The sequence below is a fragment of the Condylura cristata genome, unplaced genomic scaffold, assembly GCF_000260355.1.
Source record: "Condylura cristata isolate star-nosed mole 26May11 unplaced genomic scaffold, ConCri1.0 scaffold00004, whole genome shotgun sequence".
Taxonomy (NCBI): domain Eukaryota; kingdom Metazoa; phylum Chordata; class Mammalia; order Eulipotyphla; family Talpidae; genus Condylura; species Condylura cristata.
This window is the reverse complement of record NW_004567105.1, coordinates 60,988,135-60,994,355: the sequence shown is the minus strand read 5'-3', so window position 1 is coordinate 60,994,355 and position 6,221 is coordinate 60,988,135. Positions and strand designations below refer to the sequence as shown.

Below are 6,221 nucleotides of genomic sequence, written 5' to 3'. Positions count from 1 at the left end.
GCCCTGCCCTCCCCCGGGTGCATTATGGGAAATGTAGTCCGCAGTGCCCCGCGGCGGGAGGGCGGGCGGGTCGGGGCAGCGTTGTGGCCTGACCCGGTCGCAGATGGTGTCGCCTTTCCCTCGTCGGGTTCAGGTCCGGCGCCTCTGAACCCGTATCCCCGGGTGGACCACAGATGCAGAATCTCCGACCCTTCCGCACGAGACAACTAAAGATTTATTTCAAGTAGAGAGACCTTGATCTTGTTTCCTACACTGATTACGGAAAGGTAGTGCAATTTGAAGGGGCTGGTTAAATGTCATTAGTGGACCAGACTACACTGACTATAAAGGATGTGAGCATGCGCAAGAGCCACACTAATTCCTACCAAAATACCTTTTTTTGCCACGTTTTAATATATGTGTATGAAGCTCCAGAACCGTAGTTCTCAACTCTTGAGTGCAAATAGAATGACTTGGGGAATTTGAAGAAAACATTAATACTTGGATGCCAGTCCTAGGGAATTCGGTTTAATTGCATCGGGATGGCATCACTACATTTTTAAACAATTCCCAGGTGATTTGCCAAGGCAAGGGAGCACCTCCACAGACATTTCTTGGGCTCATAGCATAGCAATAAAACAACAACAGGAAAACATAAAGCTTTTCCAAACAATCTTATTTTTGGAAAACAGTTAAGGAAGTAAAATTAGGTATTAACAATATTGTTCATGTTTTCTCTATAGCAATTAAATTGTTATAAACTTGTGGTTATTTCCCCCATCAGTTCTGGGATGAAGCAAAAAGTCTGAAGTCACTCCAGTGATTCTCTCTTGCTTCGAGCACTCCAGAGCAGTGTCCTACGCCCATCTCAACTCTAGACTGGAAATAGGAGAGAGCTCTGCCCTAGACTTATCTCATGTCTCAGATGCCTGTCTCTTGGAATCTACCTCCACAACAGGGGCCTGTCACTGACATGGTGACAAAACTGTGGCTTTTACCATAGATGTATTTACACAGGCTATTATTACACATGACTTAGGGGACATTTTTGCTCCCCTTGAAATAACAGCAAGTGAGAAAATGCCCCATTCCTTAGTAATCTTTTCCTCGGGAAAGGAGAGGAGTCTCTCCAGGTCCCCATAGGTTCTCACTTGCTTGGACCAGGCTCCCTCCCTTATGGTAAATATAATTTATACAGTTTTACTTTCATTAATCCTACCACCTTACTTTGTAAAACTCTAAGTCATGGGGCCTGCCTGATGGAGGAGGTGTTAAAGTCACAGCAATATCAAGTTATTGCCAGGCACTGCTGCATGAGTTCAACCCCCAGCCAGGGAGCTACTAACTCAAGATGTGGCAGGCCTCTCCTGTCCCCTTAGCAGTGTGTTTCAGTAGATCTGCCTGTTCTGCTCACACTCTGTCTCTGGTGAACCTTCTCATCCCCTGCACCTCTGGCCTGTATCCCAGTTCCTGTATGCATAAATTAAATAAATCTTTCAAAAAATTTAAAATAAAATTCTATTTTAATCCATGTATTGACTAATATTTTCATATCGAGGTACTCCTTTTTATGGGTTACTTTTTGCTGATAGAATTGCTAAGAAATAAATTTTGATCTTTTGGAATAAGCTTACCCCAAATGACCCTGCACAATGCAGCTTCAAACTTTGACCTTTACCCGAAACAAAATGCTATCCTGTACTCCATTTTCTCTCCAGGTTGGGGACTTCTCAAAATCTCAGTGTTCTGCTTTTCTTAGGTCCATGATTTTCACAAACTGGGCATGCCTTCCTGCAGCAGCAATAGTGAGGGCAGCTGGGTCTAGATCAAAAGTAGCAGCAAGACCCCTGTGCTTGCCCAAATTTATTTCTTTCCTTTTTTAAAATAAACATTTAAAAAAATTGATTCCAGGAAGAGGTTTCTTTCTTTAAAAAATATTTTTTTAGATTTATTTATTTATGCCTACAGAACTAGGATACAGGCCAGAGGTGAGGGGCAGTGAAAGGATTCACCAGAGACAGAGTGAGGAGCAGAACAGGTAGATCGATGAAGTATACTGCTGAGGGGAGCAGTGGGTGAGCCAGGAGAAGTGTGCCATGCCATGTGGGTCACCTCCCTGGTCAGGGATGAAACTTGTGCAGAGGCTACCACTAGCTTTGTAGTGCTGTGCTTTAACCCATTGTGCCACCAGGGAGGGCCCTAAGAGGTTTCTTTCATAGCTATAGTGGATATTTCAGAATTTCAGGTGCTGTGAAGAGCTTGTGGCTAAAGTGACAAGGCCTATTGTAGGCTGAGGCTGCACTATCTTGCTTGTCAGATTAGAGATAGATCCTTTAGTGAAGATAGCAGCATCTTCAGCAGGGCCCCATCCCATCATACAAAGCAGGATATTGAATATGAGTATCCTGAGCTAATAATAACAGTGAGGCCTTCCCTGGAAATTTTGAAGAGGTTTTCCTTCCTGCCTTTATTACTTTGCAGTTCCTGGGAAGGCAGCTGGAAAAGTTTCCTGCTTCACTGGAATGTTACATCAATGGTCTTGTACCATGTGTATCTGTCCTGGTTCCAGTTTCCCATTTTAACATTTGATCAGACTCCTACTTCCTATGTTGAAGAACTACAGCCCCAAATGGGAGCAAGTCAACAAGAATATCAGGTAGGATATTCTCTTTGCTGGGTCCTCTCTACGAGGATTTAGGGGCTGAAAGTGAGCCTAGCCCCCCTGTACTCCATTCCAGGTTGGGGCACTGCTCTGGGTAAACACTTCTAAATAGCTCAAATGTCCTTGTATTAGGCAGTAAAAACAACCTTACAAATACTATGGGCCCATATATACTAAACAAAAAAATTTAGAATCTTCCTCTGAAAATCCTCAATCTCAATAAGAAAAAAGAAAAATTGAGGCCCTCCATGGTGGCATAAGGCGTTAAATAAAGCACAGCACTATGAAGCTATCTAGGGCCACAGCAGCAGGAATTTGATCCCTGGCCAGGGAGGTGACCCACATGGCATAGCAGACCTCTCCTGTTCTGCCTGCCCGCTGCTCCCCTCAGCAATATATTTCAGTAGATCTGTCTGCTCTACTCCCCATACTGTCTCTGGTGAAGTCTCTCGCTCCCTGTACCTCTGGACTGTACCCCGGCTCTTGTATGTATAAATGAATAATATTTTTTTTTAAGGGAAAGTAGTGAGGAGTATGATCCTTGGAGTAAGACTGACATGTGTTGGAATCCCCTTACCTTCAACTTTCCAGCTGTGGTAAGTTACTCAGTCTTGCTGCACTTTGGTTTCCTTGACTATAAAAGGGAAATATCATATGGTAATTGTGAAGATTAAATAAGATAGAGTATAATGAAAGGTAGCAATTTTTATTACCCAAGGATATTGGGCAGAAGGCAAGAATTAACTCTTCTCCCTCTTTGGAAAATATAGTACTACCTGATAAGGGACTCACTTGTAATGGCTTAACTTGGGAAACAAAGTAAAATACCCAGAGTTATGTATAGCTGTTTTTCCTCTTTCCGGGAACCTTGGAAGTGCTGGTGTTCTTCAGGGCTCAGTATGGAACCCTGTTCTCCTGTCTACACTTGCTCCTTCATTCCCGTAGTTGTCACATCTATGGGCATGGCTTTAGATACTAGCACCAGTGATGTGCTGATATATTTGTGTCTTTAACTTTGCTTTATCATGAACTCCAGACTGTTATGTCCAAGTGCCAACTCCATGTCTCACTTGTCTACCACACATTAAAAACTTCCATTACCCCAAACTGTTTCTGCTCTTCCTGTTAAAACTGTTTCTCTCACATTCTTCCCCTTATCCTAGCCCACATCTCCTGTTTTCACTGTAGCTACAACAGATACAATTATCACCTTCTGTATTACTATGACAATCTTTTTTTTTAAAAGGTTTATTTATTTATGCATACAGAACTGGGGTGCAGGCCAGAGGCACAGGGGTGTTGAGAGGATTCACCAGAGACAGAGTAAGGAGCAAAACAGGCAGATCCATGAAGTACACTGCTGAGGGGAGCAGCGGGAGGGTCAGGAGGGGTCTGCTGAAGCATGTGGATCTCCTCCCGGGCAGGCGGGAATCAAACTCATGCTGAAGTGCCTTTAGCTTCTCAGTGCTGTGCTTTAACCCGTTGCGCCACCAGAGAGGGCTCGACAATCTTTTTTAATAACATTTAATTTCTCTTCTTGCTGTCTTTAAAAATATATGTTTATTTTTACAGAATTTTGTGCCTTTTTCCATCCCTGTGGGTGTCTTTTTTTTTTTTTAAGCTTTATTTATGCATACAGAACTGGGGTACAGACCAGAGGTGCATGGATGGTGAGAGGATTCACCAGAGGCAGAATGCAGAGCAGAACAGGCAGAATGCTGAGGGAAGTAGTGGGCAAGAGAGGAGAGGTCTGCCACCGTGGGTAGAACTCAAACTCATGCTGAAGCAGTTGCGGTTAGCTTGGTAGAGCTGCGCTTTAACCCATTGCACCACCAGTGAAGGCCCTATTGTGACAATCTCTTAATTTGCTGCTCTGCATCTGCCGTTCACATGTTCAAACTATTCACCACACAATTCAGAGGGATCCTGGATATTACTCCATTTATAGCTCTCACTTTTCCATCTCCCTTTTTATAATAACCAAACTCATTTTAGCAGAGATCGAGTATCTTATTTAGTTTGTGTCTCCAGGAACTGTTCCAACTTAATTTCCACTAAGGCAGCAGATTATCAACCTTATTCCTTCCTGTATCCCCTGATGGCAAAGAGAGGCACTCATAGTTTTGTTTTTTTTTTTTAATTAAGATTTATTTATTCACGCACACAAGAACTGGGATATAGACCAGGGGTGTAGGGTGGGTGAGAGGATTCACCAGAGACAGAGTGGGGGAACAGAAGGATGGACTGATCGAAATACACTGCTAAGGGGAGCAGCTGGTGAGACAGGAGAGGTCTGCAGCGCCATGTGAGTCAACTCCTTGGCCGGGGATTGAACTTGTGCTGCAGTGACTGTGGACAGCTTCCTAGTGATGCGCTTTAACCCCATGTGCCATGAGGGAGGACCTGTACAGAAACTTTTTAAGAGCTGGTATCCACCTGGTATTGAGGGGGGACATCTACCCTGGAAACCCATCAGAAGAAAAAGAGGACCAGCCTCTCTGATTACTGCTTCTCTAACTTTCGCAATCACCCCTGGTTAAGTTCTTGGGCTGGGAGGGTCAGGGGTAAGGCATTTGTGGGCCAGAAGCCCCTTCCAGAAGGCACAGGATAGAGGTTTCCCGTCTATTCCCTTTACACTAACAGACAGAAGACCTCAAGCTAGGCAGGCCTGGGCTATTCAGGGTCCTGGGCAGGATTAAACCTCGAGAAGACCAGTCCCCAAAAGACCACACGCCAGTACGAACTCTAAGCAGAGGGCCCGGAATACCTGAGGCCGCAGGAAAGGAGGTTAAACCACAACCCCCAGAAGCCCCCGCGAACCGGAGTTAGGCAGCGCGCCCTCCCATTGGACGCTAGTGACCAGCGTGCCTTCAGCCCCACCCCCGCCCACAGCCCGACCCCTCCCCTTCCCTGCGCGGGGCACGGCGGGAGTGGAGTCTGCGAGACCCGCCGCTGTACTCCATCTCCCGGCGGGCTGAGCGCTGGAGGCGGAGGCGCGGCGCCTTTGTGGAGGTAGCGGCTTCGCGCGGAGGAAGTTCCGGTCTCCGCGGCGCTGGGTCGGTGGCAGTGGCTGAGGATTAGGGGGATCGGGCCGCGGAGGCCGCGGTGCCTCGGTAAGGGCCTGGGCGGATAGAGAGGGAGTGCTGGAGCCTGCGGGGAAGGACCCGGCCTGGCAGGCCGCTGTGGATGTCGCGGGCCCGCGCGGCTTGGAAGCTGCGGCTTCGGTGTCGCGGGGCGGCCGCGGCCTCGCTCGGGAGGAAGAGAGCCAAGTGCGGTGTGTTGAGGGAGGCGCCGCCCACGGGAGGAACGCCCCGGAACGGTCGCGGGCACGGGGCGGAGCCGGCACCGGGGCAGAATTACCGGTTTAGCCTCGGGGCGGCGGGAGTCGGGGGCTGGCGCGAGGTTGCGGTCCGCTGCTCCTGGTCTTTGGAGCCGCAGGCGGGCCTTTTCTGCCTGCTTTTTTGCAGGAATCTGATCTCATTCTGAGTCGTCACCGAGAGGGAGACTTTATTGTGCCAAGGACGGTGCCTTACTCTCAGTCATGGACAGATGCGACTATACTCAGTTGGACCAGAGGGCG

The 6,221-nt window shown here is 47.5% G+C and overlaps 1 protein-coding gene across 3 annotated transcripts in view; it reads left to right on the top strand.

Moving 5' to 3' along the window:
- Positions 1 to 5,574: 5,574 nt before the first annotated feature.
- Positions 5,575 to 6,221, top strand: part of RBM6 (RNA binding motif protein 6) — an 89,329-nt gene continuing 88,682 nt past the window's right edge. For 2 of the 3 annotated variants that reach the window (XM_004676142.1, XM_004676141.1), the window contains exon 1: positions 5,575 to 5,754. The gene's annotated coding sequence lies outside the window, so the exon portion shown is untranslated. Of the gene's footprint in view, positions 5,755 to 5,896; positions 5,916 to 6,221 lie in introns of those variants that run through there. The other variant, XM_012720418.1, reaches the window with a different exon arrangement.